This window comes from Petaurus breviceps, unplaced genomic scaffold (assembly GCF_028583685.1).
Source record: "Petaurus breviceps papuanus isolate PSGF00001 unplaced genomic scaffold, PetGlider_PUasm1.0 90769, whole genome shotgun sequence".
Lineage (NCBI taxonomy): Eukaryota > Metazoa > Chordata > Mammalia > Diprotodontia > Petauridae > Petaurus > Petaurus breviceps.
In genome coordinates this window covers 13,166,746-13,180,818 of record NW_027187341.1, presented here as the reverse complement: position 1 = coordinate 13,180,818, position 14,073 = coordinate 13,166,746, and the positions used below count along the sequence as shown (strand labels likewise).

Here is a 14,073-nt window from a genome sequence, read left to right as displayed (position 1 = left end):
GAAATTGCAAATGGCTGAAGGACTAGAGGATGTTATTTTAAAATCAGGCTGGAGAATTTCTATCCCTCTCCAGTACAAATAGAGCTCTAACTTGGGTGGGTGTGGCCAAGGGACTTTGCCCCAAAATACTTATTAGTACTTTCAGTTCTTCTGTAGCATAGACATAACAACTCTTAATATTTAGCAAGTATAATGAATTAAAATAGGAAACTCACACATGACAATCAGGAGAGTATTCTTCCCTTCCATGGTAGTGTCATTATGGTGGTTCTGGGAGGTTTGACTTTGTATAAGGGTGTAATGTTCTGGGTCTCTTCTACCCTCTTTTCCCCAATTGAGGACAATTTCATGCCATTTGCCCCAAACATAGTTTGTGATATTTGCCTTAGGAATAAAAATTCTAAGCTATGGTTTGGAGTATGCATACAGAAAAGATATGGTTGACCAAAGGTTGACTACTGGCTGACACTGGTGGGGGTGGGGGAGGGGTGGGGGGGTGAACCTGGGGCCTCAAGGCCATATGTGGCTCTTTAGGTCCTCAAGTGTGGCACTTTGACTGAATCCAACTGAGACCTTAATAAAAGGATTCATTCCCTTTTTCCTACCTCCTTTCCCTTCTTCCTTTCCCTTCCCCCTTTTCCCTTCTCCTCTTCCCTTTCCCCTTCCCTTCCCCATTTTCCTTCCCTCTTTTCCTTTTCCCTTCCTCTCCCCACCCCCCATAGTTCTCCGTCTTGTTTTCTCAAAGCTTCATCCTTACTGGGTTTGCTTGGTTTCACTCTGTACTGCCCTTAAAGTCAGACTTCTGAAAGCTATTATGTGGATCTTCCCCATGGCAAACTTTCTATTAAATCTGGACCTATCATCCTCCTTTCATAGTCTTGTATCATCTTTCCTTTGATACCCCTTTGCTCACTTGTTCTCTTATTCATTATCTGTCCTCTTCCATAAACAAAATTCATTTTTGAGCTCTCCCATTTATTTCTTCTAGCCTCTAAGTGAAATAAAAATTAATCTCTCCATAGGTTGTATCTACCAAGAGGTCCCTACATAGAAAATTAAATCCTCTAAGTGCCATGAGGAATGTCAGTTTTTGTTTCTGTGTTTTTACATTTGCATAGTTCTTTGTGGAGTTATTGAATACCTGTACCCCTTCATTCCAGTTATTGGCTACTTTCAAAAAATTTCATAGAACAAGGCAGAAAGATTCTTAGTGTTGGATATAACATTGCAATTGAAAGCCTCCGATAAATTTGAAAAGAAGCAAGATTTCATGACTTCAGGTACTTTTCTCATGGAGGTCAGAACTCTTCTGCATTTTGGTAGATGACTTAATGAAATGCTAAGGCAAACAAAAAAATTAAACAAATGAATGAATAAAATAAAAATCATTTGTTCAAGGCTTGAGAATGTGTCTCCTCTGTACTTAACTAGACAGTTCCTTGGAACTCACTGAACCCCTACTCGACTGTTTCCAGATTGGTAGGAAACATCAGAAATTGTACTCTCAAGTACTCAGCTGGCACTCCCCTATAGGGAGACATCAGAATAGAATTTTAAAGAGTTTCAGTACCTTGTGGCCAACTTCCTGGTCGTGAACCTGGCTGTACTTACGCAGATTCCTGAACAAGAAGGAGACAATTATCAGGACTCATTTCTACCAGTTTGACAGATTTCATCAGAGTTTATTGCTATGGTGGCAGCTTTTGAGAACCTAGGGTCATTGCTGTTATTATGAGGGATTGAAGTAGAATTTTATTAGAATTTTACTTTCCCTTAAAAATTATTCTATTTTTTTTACTAGCCGTGTGACCTTGGGCAAGTCATTTAACTCCAATTGCCCTGCCCCCCCTTCCAAAAAACAAAACAAACAAACCAATCAACCAAACAAACAACAATTATTCTGTTTTTATTGATATATTTTATTTTAACAATCCATTGGCAATAAATAGGCACCCTGGTTCCCATAATAAGAACAATTAAATAAAATCATCTAATAATAGTAGTTGTGATTGAAAGGATTGAAAGACTGAACACCTTTCAGTTTTTATAGTTTACCGTTTCTTAACAGAAAGGAAGAAAGTGTTTTAGCTAGGGCTTCTGGAGCCAACACTGGCCATTATTTATTGTTGTTGTTCATTTGTTTCAGTCATGTTTAATGCTTTATTATCCCTTTTGGAATTTCTTGGCAAAGACACTGGAATGGTTTGCCATGTCCTTCTCCAGCTTATTTTACAGATGAGGAACTGAGGCATACGGAGTTAAATGATTTACCCAGGGTCACACAGTAAGTGTCTGAGGCTAGATTTGAACTCAACTATATGAAAGACCACCTTTAAGTTGGTTTTTGCCAGCCTAAGAAGGTTCCCAATGCTTGTGAACATCAGTCCATAGAGGCCTATTTCTCAGGCTGGTGAAAGAGAGTGATATTTGCCCTGACCTCTCCATATAAAGATTAGGGTGGACGGACAAAGCTTTCTAATGCATAGTTATCTGCTATACAGTCTGAAATGTTTTTATCTAAATAAATTATTTCTCTCAAATCATGAAAAAAAATAGGCCTGGTGCTCTATCCACTGTGCCTTTTAGTTGCCCACTGGCCATTACATTGGACCTTAAATCTCTGATATTTTAGCATCGTCTTTGTTAACATTATTGTCATTGTATATATTGTTCTTTTGGCTCTCCTCTCTTTGCTCTGTACCAGTTCATTTATCTTACCATATTTTTTTTATTTCTCCATATTTGCCATTTCCCATACATAGCACAAGAATATTCCATTTCATTTATATACCACTGTCATTCCCCAATAAGTAGACATACATTTTGTTTCCAGCAAATAGTTCTGTTTTGAATATTTTGGTATTAATGGGACATTTTTATCATTGATTGACATCCTTGAGAGTATAAATTCAGCACTAAGATCATTCAGTCGAAAGGTTTAATAACTTTTCCTGCATAATTCAGTAGATTTTATGTTCAGTTTTATTCTTTATTTTCAAATTTTTCTTTTGTGCTTATTTTGAGGTTAATTGATTTTTCTATTTTAAAAGTGCACGGTCAATTTATTAGCCTTCTCTTTATTTCATTAATGTTTTCAGAAAGATAAATTTCTCTGAGAACTATTTAACTAAGTCCTGTTTATTTTGGATCTTGTCTCATTGTTATGATCCTCTTTAAAATTAGTTTATATTTTTTCTTGACTTATTCATTATTTAAACTTTTCTTAGTTTCCATTTAGATTGCTTGTTTATATTTCCTCTATGGGTTATAATTTTTTATTGTGTTGTAGTTGGTAAATATATTTAATAATTTTGCCTTTCTAAATTTATTTTTGATTTATTTGTATCTTAACACATAATCAGTTTTGGTAAAGATACCATGTGATGCTGAATATATGCATATACATATATGTACATATGCAATCCATATACATATATGTGCAATATGCATGTACACACATATGTATACAATACATATCTCCGGCCCCCCCCCGCCCCCAGTTCCTATGTACTATTTCCTTATTTAAAAAGATTTCATGTGGTTACTCCCAGAAATGTTAACTTAAAAATTATGGAGCCTGAGTTTATGGAGAGAGTACTAAATTTGGGGTGAGTAGTTCTGTGCTAAATTTAACCTCTACTTTTTACTTTCTGTGTATCCTGCCACTCTGGATCCCATATCACCCACTGGAAAAATGACACTTTTGTTCCAGACACTCTTCATTGCTCTTCTCCATGTCAATGAGTCTATTGACTTTTATTCCCACCCAAGTTTTATATAGTCTCAAAGATAATTCTTTCTTCAGTTTCATTAGCCTTAACCATAAATGATATCTTTGTTCTCAGATAAGGTGAGACTTATAAATGGGAATTCCCTTGTCTCGTTCTTTACTTGTCTTTACCATTAGTATGTTTCTGGATTCCCCACACTTTTTTTTTTCTCATTTATTCACCTATTTATTTGGGTCTCTTCCATTTGTGTCACATGGTTACAAGAAATAATGATTTAACCCTTTTTTCTACACCTTTACTTCTTTCCTCTTGGATGCTTTTTTTAATGTCTCCCCCTCCCTCTCCCAAGCTCTTAATGAATTCCACTCAGGACCTCTTTAATTTTTCTCTCTCTGGTCCCCAGAAAAGGTTAATATATATGTATGTATATATGTGTATATTTGGCTTAGATTTACATTGACTTAACAATCTAATCTTGCTTGCTACATGGCTTTATTTTACCCTAAGATATTTTTAATAATTAATGGATTTGCATGTCATCTGAGTTATTCAGAAGAGATTATTCAAATTCCTCCCATTTGCTGAAAGTTCATCTTTTTTCATTGATGATTAAGCTTCACTTCTCAGGATATGTTATTTGTGGTAAAAACTGACCGTATGCTTTTTTGGACTATCACATTCTAATATATTCTTTCATTTCTTCTGGATAAGGAATATTTTTCTGTGATTTTTACTCTTTTGTAATTAGTTTATAAAGGATTTCTTCCAGGAAACTTGCAGGGTTTGTTTAATGTTGAAGTTCTAGAGCAGGCCCGAACAACTTTTAGCCTGGCCTGTGAAAGGATTCCAGTAGCTTGGAAAAATGTAGAGTGTGTAAAACAGACCTGTACAACATACTGCCCGAGGGCTGCTTTTCCAGGCTGAAACCTGCCTGCAGGCCATATGTTGAGCAGGACTGTTCTAGAACTTGACCATGATATTTCTAGTGAGTTAAACTTGGAGTTTCTCAGTTAATGATCCATAAATTCTAGCTAAACTTTGACTTCTAGTCAATTTTCTTGTATGATTTTGAGAAATATGCTAGTCAGAATTTTAATTTTTTTTTCCCCTGGGAGATCAATAGTTCTTGTAATATTTGGTGCATTCCAACTTGAAAGGTAAGTTACCATGGTTTTTAGAGATATTAGGTGTTTTTTCCAGCATTTTTTCTTTTTTTTTTTTAAATAGCAATCTGTGACATTCCCCCACCCCTTCTTCATTTTTTCAGTTTCACATAGGCCAGTCTCTTGAAGAAGGCAGCATGTCATAGTGAAGAGTACTGTACCTGTAGTCAGAGGACCTGAATTCAAGTTCTGCCTTTAACACCTATGTGAATTGGAAAAATAATTTAATCTTCTTGAGGTTCAGTTTCTGAACTATAAAAGAGTAGGTAAGGCTAGATAGCCTTTGAGATTTCTTCCCATTCTGATTCTCCTGTTCTGGAGTATTCTTAATTACTTTTTAAAGTTAGCCCTTTTCTTTTAAAATCCTTTTTACTTTTCTGAAAGCACAAATTTCCATATTTATTTCTTTTTTGATCTTTTGAACTACTTTAGAGATTCTCACAGTTGTTCATTCATAATTTTTATAGTGGTGGTGTTTTTCCATCTATTTTGTTTTAAATTTAAATTTCTTTTGTTCCATAGTATTTAGTCAGTATATTGAATCATCTTTTTAGTATTTTTAGCTTGTATGCTGATTTTTTCCCCTTGTCCTTTTATTTTCCTGCTTTATTGGTTGTTATTTTCTGTATATTTTTTTTGCTACTTTGAGACAGTGGAGGGGAGAGCTATATTTAAACCTAACCTCATCTCAGCCATTTTAGCAGAAGCCCTTCCAACTAGCTGATTTTCATTGATTATACTGGTGTCTTTAATATTGCATAATTTTGTGGTCCATGCTGATTCTTTAGGTGAATCCATTTAATAATGAGGCTCTTTAATGCCAGCCAATGACAATGAATTAATGTTTGAATACCTACTATATTTGAGGGAAGAAAAACACACGGTGTTTAGTTACTTGATATGACATGATAATAACATGACAAGACAATAAGAATTTGAGATTTGGATGCAATAGAATATAGAGGATCAAGAGATCACTTTGGGCTATTCTGTTCAGCAAGGACTTTACAGAAAAGATGACTGAAGAAGCATTGTAGTATAGTAGAAAGTGCATTGGTTCTTGAGTAAGAGGGCCTGATTTCATATCCTTCTATATGTGTAATCTTGGACTAGTCACTTAATTTCTCTGGGTTTCGGTTTCTCAGTGTAAAATGTAGATTTTGGACTAGGTGGTCTTTGAGTTCCCAGCTAGCTCTATGTATGTGATCCTATGGGAGTAGAGCAAATCATACTGGTTGCATAGGAATATGGATGTGGGGTCATTTGAGTGTGTAAGTGAGACTATTCATGAAGTGTACAATCATTCATTCAAGTGCACTATTCATTCATGAGGTATGCAGTCTACTCATGGTTTTTGATATGTTTGGAGTCAATGAATAGTTTGGTTTATAAAGGACCCTAAATTCTAGTAAGAAAAAGAAATTTTGGTCTATCTTCTGGGATGTAGGGAGTCAGGAGTTGCTTTTCCTTACTAGCACTTTGATTTTGTATGGCAGACTCACCTTTAAGTTTAATTTTATTTCATTCTGTTCTAGTGAAATTCTAGTATTTATTGTATAGAAATTAAACCTAATATGTGGCACCTAATGGTGCGCTTATGGGTTTTGTCAATTAAGACAAGTATCCTGAAAGAGTTAATACTCTTCCCTATGGGCCCAACTTAATAAGAGGCAGTGAGCTAAGTAATAACTTAGACACTGAGGAAAAACAGAATCCATACTGAATAGTCTGTGATATGATTTTGATTTAAATCTTTTTCCAGTGGGTTTTAAGCACAGCATTTTATACAGTTTGGTGTATATATTTAGAAGATCTGGTTATTGCTGAGGTTTAATGAAAGCCATTAAAAGTAGAACATTTCACAAAGAGAAGGCTCAACAGATTAGAAAATCAGACACTGGGTTTTAATTTTCAGGTTGAACAGTTATTTAAAACAGTGAAAATTAAGCTTTTTATTTCTTAATAAATCTTGTTTTTTTTTCCTTCTGAGGCTAGACAAATATTGATACATACATATTTTCCAGTTATTGATCGAACATATTATTTATTACATAGCCATGCACATAAACTGGTTATTTTATTTCATTTTACAGAGTCTTTAGTTACTGAAGCACTGCTTTTCGGCAATTTATCCTCAGTGGTCTTCAATTGACCTGGAAAATATGAAGGGATTGCTTCTCATTTCCCTTAATATTTTCTGCTTCCATTTTCAATATTTAGTGCCTATTACCTTCAACGTATGAAATATTAAAGCTGATTGTACTTTGGAAGGGTGCAATCCAATCTGCCAAGACCTCCCTTAGGATGAGTCAAGTTAGTTGTTACTCAGTAGTATGCACTGACATTAACCCTAAAAAAATAAGTAGGGCCATACCAAACATAAAAGACAATGCAAAGATTCCCAACATTATAGGTGAGAAGTCAGCTATAAAGCAGCTCATATGGAAAAAGTCCTGGGGCAGGGGTGGGGAACCTGCAGCCTTGAGGCCACATGTGGCCTTCTAAGTCCTCCAGTGAGGCCTTTTGACTGAGTTCAAGTTTTACAGAACAAATCCTTTTATTAAGGAGATTTGTTCTGTGAATTTTGGATTGAATCAAAGGGCCGTACTTGAGGACCTAGAGGGTCACGTATGACTCGAGGACACACAGGGGAACACCCCTGGCCTTAGGGGGTAGTTAATGAACTGCAAGGTCAGTATGAGTCAACAGCCTAAGGAAAGTTAATCAGATTTTAGGCTACATTAATATAATGCTCTGTCAGTATCTGAACATAAGTAGGTGATAGTCTTCTTTTCTCCTTGTATTGTGTCCAACTAGATCACTTTGGGCTCATATCCAGTCCTTTCTCTCTACTCATATGTGTACCCTCTCTTCAGGCCCTTCTCACTTCTCACCTGGAGTATCTCAACAGCCTTCAATTTTCTCTCTGCTTCTCTAATTCATCCTTCAGACAGCTGCCAGAGTGATTATCCTAAAGAAAAAGGTCTACTGTCAGTTCCCTACTTAGTAAGCTCCAAAGGCCTTCTATTAGTTCTGTGAACACATACAAATTCCTCAGTTTGGGCTTTAGAATCCTTCGTAACTTAGTTGTGGTTTGTCCTTCCTGTCTTATTATAATGTACACTCCTTTATGTACTCTATGATATAGCACCAGGAGTGGGGAACCTGCAGCCACATGTGGCGTTCTAGATCCTTAAGTGTGACTTTTTTTTTTTTTACTGAATCCAAATTAATTCCAGCTGACAAACGAGGAACTTTTTCCTACTCCTCATGTTCTTGATTTCCTAGGCATTTGACACTGATCATTCCCTCCTTAAAACTCTCTTCCCTCCATTTCTAGGATCTGAACTATTCTGGTTCTTATAATATTTCTCTGATCCTTTTATTGTTTACTTTGCTACTTCCTATTCGTCTTTCTGACATCACAACACAGGCAGTTCTCTTAGGTTTGACAGTTTCAGTCTGTAAATATTTACTCCTTTCAGAGTCTCCTCTGGCTTCAACTTTTGTCTTTATGCAATGATGCAGATTAAGATCTCATTATTTTTTCTGGTAGTCCTACATTGACTCATCTGAACTTTCAATCAACTGAAATCTTCCAAGTCTTTTTTTTTTTGTCTCATTTTTTATTGATACATTTTGGTTTTATATCACATTTGTTTATGAATTTTCTCCACTTCATGATGTGAGTCATCCCTTTTTAAACAAAGAAAGGACAAAAGCAGCTTGGTAAAACCAAGCAAATTAACCATGTTGGACAGTATAAGCAGTTTCCCATATCCCTAGTTCCCTACCTCTGCAATTAAGGAGCAATTAAGGAAAAGGGGATATATTTTCTGAACGCTTCATTAGGCCAATTATATGGTCATTACAAATGAAGAATTTCAATTTATTATTTTGTTTCTTTGTTCATACTAGTGACATTGTTGTCATTGTGTATATACTTTCCCCCTGGTTCTGCTTGCTTCCCTCTGCATCAATTCATTTAAATCTTCCCAGGCTTCTCTGAATTCTTGTTCATTTTTTCTTATTGGGCAGTAGTTCCATTCATGTGCCACAATTTGTTCAAAATTTCACTAACTGACCAACACTTACTTTTTGTTTCTAGTTCTTTGCCACCCCAAAAGATGTTGTTTAAATATTTTAGTGCATATAGTATCTATCTTTCTCTTGTCATCCTCTCCCCAAATATCTTTTCATAGGAACTGCCCTCTAGCTGTCTTTCCTTCCCATCCTTCTTATACTATAGTATTTGACTTTTCTACTTGGACCCTCAATGGTTTGCTCTTGTCAACTAAAGTTCAGATTCTTTAATTTGGCATTCAAAGTCTTCTGCATGCTGGCCCCATCTACCTTGTCTGGCTTATTTATTTATTTATTGCTTGCTTGCTTGCTTTTTGGAGGGCAATTGGGGTTAAGTGACTTGCCCAAGGTCACACAGCTAGTTTTAGTGTTAAGTGTCTGAGGTCAGATTTGAACTCGGGTCCTCCTGACTCCAGGGGCGGTGTTCTATTCACTGTGCCACCTAGCTGCTCCTGATTGTCTGGTTTATTTTTGATAAAAATAAAAATAATAATAATGATAAAAATTGCTCACATTTACACTTACTAGGTACCAGGCACTTTGCTAAGCACTTTACAATTTTTATCTCAGTATCATTATCACAGTAATCCTGTGAGAAGATTAAAGTGGATCCAACTTCATTTATTTATTTATTGATCTTATTTACAAGTAATTGATTTTGTTCTGTAACTTCTTTTGTCCTGTAATTGTTTAAATTAAGTCCTAGCTCTTTGCTTCTGAACTTGGTTTCAGAGATTCAGCAGGCCTGCCATGGGTTATGTTTAAAAATCCAGCTCTTCTTGCCTCAAGAAATTTCACTGACCTTAGGAAATGTGTGTGAACAGTCAGGCCTAATATCTTTACTCCATCAGGCTATCCTTCAAGGATGTCTGGTTTGCTGTCTCAAAAGTCTGGGATGCTATCTTGAAAATCGACTCAAACAATGAGTACTTCTTAGTCTCGTGAGAGAAGAAGATGGGGGGTTATTGCCAGCCCCCATTACTCACCTTCCAACCAATAACGTTGTTCTCTGTACCTCAGCTTTGAAACCAATCATGTTGTCTTTAATTCCATGATGTCATCTAACCTGTTCTTTGTTCTCTACTCCCCAAAACCTATCGAAAGACAACTGCTCTCTTGCTCAAGGTCTTTGGCATAAATGGAAGCATTCTATTGACCATTTATTGGCAGGCAGCATGGCCCCATTAATAAATGTTATCTTGCATGGGGATTTGCCTCAGTTTACCTTTTTGTCAAATTTCACTCATGATACCTGGGAGGTAGATGCTATTACTATCCCCTTTTCCCCTTTAACAGAGGAAACTTTAGCAAGTAGATGTTAAGCGACTTATTCAGGGTCTCACAGTAAGTGTCTGAGGCCAGATTTCAACCCATGTCTTTCTGACTCCAGGCTAGTACTCTATCCACTGAACCACCCAGCTACCTTATACATACTCTGAACTCCTTTAAACTATACTAGTTTATCATTCTCCCAATACAATATTCTCTATCCTTTCCTCCTTTTATGCCTTTATTAATTTGGTTAAATTGGATATGCATTCTGTTTTGGTTAACATCAGTAAATAATACACTTCGTATTTTTCATTGTTTCATTGGTTGCTGGTGTCAAGTAACCATCTAGTAACAAGTTTATTCTGCTGACCTTCTTTGCATTTACTATGTTGATCTTTAAAGAGAAGATGTAGTTTACTGCTGTGACTTGAAGCTCTTCTAGTATGGTAGTCAACCTTCACAGGATTGGGGTTGGGTTTTTTCTCTTTTAAGCAACTGGTACAGAAAATTTTAGTATTGATGATGTTGTTCAGTCGTTTCAGTCATGTCTGACTCTTTGTGACCCTATTTGGGCTTTTCTTGGCAAAGAACCTGAGTGGCTTGCTATTTCCTTCTCTAGCTCATTTTACAGATGAGGAAACCAAGGCAAACAGGGCTAAGTGATTTGTCCAGCATCACACAGCTAGTAAGTGTCTGAGGCTGGATTTGAACTTAGAAAGAGGAGTCTTCCTGACTCTAGGCCTGGAGCTCTATCTGCTGTGCCAACTAAAAAAGAAAGATGATAATTCAGCATTAGTTTAACTCCTATGCTGTGACTTTGATCTGACTTAGCTTTTTTTTTCTGTATTGATATCCAGAAAGGAGGTAGTAATGTGAATGATGTTCAGAAGATTCTCTGACTCACTAGTTGTCAGACTCCCAGACCATAAATGTCATGGGGTTAGGGAGTGGACCTTACTGACCCCCTTCATCTCCCTGTCCCCTTTTCCCAGACCCCATCCCAGGGCCATTCCATGGTACCTTCCCACAGAAAATCCTTCATAATTGTTTGAGTGTGTGAAAGGTCATTCTTTAGCCATGCCACAGAAAACTTGTTATGCTCATCAGCCTGTTCCTAGTCATGTCATAGCACGTACTGATTGCTTATTCTTATAAAATTGAAACTCTTTATCTAATCCTTCTTTGATTTGACACAGATAATGCATTGGGAAAGTGGAACACTGTTTAGATGGTGTTCAGACAGGCTGCAGAACAAAGATGTTTATGGAAAGAAATGGTTCCTGTGAGGACAAAATGAAAGTTTGCTTCTCACACTAAAACCCTGGCAATATAAACTTGGTAGATGATGCCTGGATAAAAGGAATAGTCTTTGATTTTCTGTTGGAAAAAAAAGAAGAAGAAATAGATGGTTTTTCTGCTTCAATCCATTATCTCTTATAATGCAGCGAGAAGGGCAAAATCAATCACTAAGGACGTTACATAATTAAATCAAAAGACTTGGGAACAAGTGGTAAAGGTGCTATTGGTGGTGGTTTGTCCTTGGTCAAGTTTAAAAATTTTTCTCATTCTCAGTTTCCTCATCTGTGAAGTGGGAATAATAACCCCTGCACTAACTTACTTCCAAGATTATTTGGAGGACCACATGAGACAATGTATGTAATGTATTAAAAAAAAAAAACAAACACTCAAGTTCTATAGAAATGTCAGTTACTGTTAATAATTATAAAACAACCGGCAATGAAAAGTAAATGCCCTGAATATTTTTCCTTCATCCTTTCTATAGGTTATCACCTCTTAAAATGTTTTTTGACTCTGAATTTTTTCCCTTTTCCTTTAGCCAAGGATTTCTCTAGCCATCAGAGCAAGGGAATTAGTTGGAATTGAGGAATTACTCTGAAGCAATGGCTGAGAAACTTCCCATGCAGAAATCTTCTCTTGGTGGCTTATTATTATTTAAAAAAAAAAAACTTCCACTAGAGTTTAAAGACATCCTAGGAACTGTGATTTCATAGTTCAGAGAATCCTTGTTGAAGAGACTGTACCAGAACATATCTATCTTTTCTCTAACTATATAGTCTTAGAAATTTGTGCTGAGACTCTAGGTAGATGTGTCAAACATGAGGCCTACTTGTTGGCAGGCAGCCCGCAAAACTCTCAAGTGGGTCCAGATTAATGTAATTGGAAAATATTTAACAAAAAACACAATAAAATATAGAAAATATCACATTTTAAAATTTAATAACATTATGCATGCAGGGATTCTCATATATAATTTAATAGTTCCTATTTGTTTTTTGCCTTTTTTTTCGGAGGGGGGAAGGTAGGACAATTAGGGTTAAGTGACTTGCCCAAGGTCACACAGTTAGTAAGTGTTAAGTGTCTGAGGCTGGATTTGAACTCAGGTCCTCCTGACTCCAGGACTGGTGCTCTATTCACTGTGCCACCTAGATGCCCCAATAGTTCCTATTTCTATTTGAGTTTGATACCACTGGCCTAGAGATTGTGGCTTGTCCTATCTCATTCATCCAGGATGTGTCAGAGGCAAGGTCTGGACCCGGCTTTCTTGGCTTCAAGGGGAGCCCTATCCTCTGTGTCCCTCTCGGTATGTAAGTGCACCCAAGAACCAACTACTTCCTTATTTCCAAACTTCTCCCTTGTAAGATGGCTGTCTTCATTAAATCAATCAAGCCAAGCCACATTTCACTGTGTACCTTGGGGAGTCAAACATAATTTTTAAATGCTGCAAGCTGATGTTTTCAATTAGAGTATTTAAAACTTTGCCCTTGTAGGATTACTCTTTTGGGGTTAGTCACGCACTAGAGGCATTGAGTGTTCAAGTATTCCTTCCTGGTGAATACGTGGGTTGCTTTGTCATCTCCTGGTACACTGACATGCCAAGAGCCTGTGTTTATCACAGAAGGATGGCCCCCTGATACTCATGGTAGGATGTAGCCCAGGCATGACCTCTCCAGTCCTGTTGGACTGGGATTTCTTTGCCCTACCATAGCCCAGTTGGTGGATAGGACCTTTCACACACTGAAACCATACATCTCTGGGGGAGCAACAGCAAAGCAGATATACGTGGTAGCTTTTAGGGTTGTGGGACCATGCCCATTGCAAGGACTGTGCCCACAGAAACCACCATGCCAGCCCATAACTTTGTCCCAACATTGTTGAGGAACTTTTGACTGTTCCCAAAGTTGTGCAATGACCACAACCTGAGGAAAATCCTTTAGGTATATACTAGGAATGCCTACTGTGAGTTGGATGGATTGTTAGTTAGTCAGTATGCAGCAATTTTATGAGAAGTAAAATGTCAGAGTTGTGGGCAGCAACTTCAAGGTGTGGTTATTAATTTAATTTTAGTTTTCAGCATTTACTTCCATAAGACTTTGAGTTCCAAATTTCCTCCCCATCTCTCTCCTTCCCCCACCCCAAGACAATGTGCAATTTGATATAGGCTCTGCATATACATTCATATTGAACCTTTAAGGTGTGGTTATGAAATGGTTTTTCATTGTGGTGGCTTTCTTCTCCCACCTACCCCACCAGCATGCCAAAATATAATTTAAATGCAGACAAAATAAATGATGCACTATATAGAGAACCACATGATGTTATTTACCTAAAGCATTTTGGAGAAATTCCTCTTTTGGAAATTTCTTCAGAGGCATTTCATATGCTTTCCTTACTTTAGGTCTTTAGTCACTTCTCATTTTTTATACCAAACAGTAATTACCGGGCCTGGCCACGCACATGCTTCCTCTTCACCTACAGCTCTTGGAATCTCTCTCTCCTTTCATTCAAGGCTCAGCTGAAATGGC

General features: G+C 36.9%; 1 protein-coding gene across 4 annotated transcripts in view; it reads left to right on the top strand.

The window, feature by feature from the left end:
- The window catches only part of EPSTI1 (epithelial stromal interaction 1), a 111,178-nt gene that overhangs the window by 72,797 nt on the left and 24,308 nt on the right, over window positions 1-14,073 (top strand). The gene's annotated exons all lie outside the window — the stretch shown is intronic.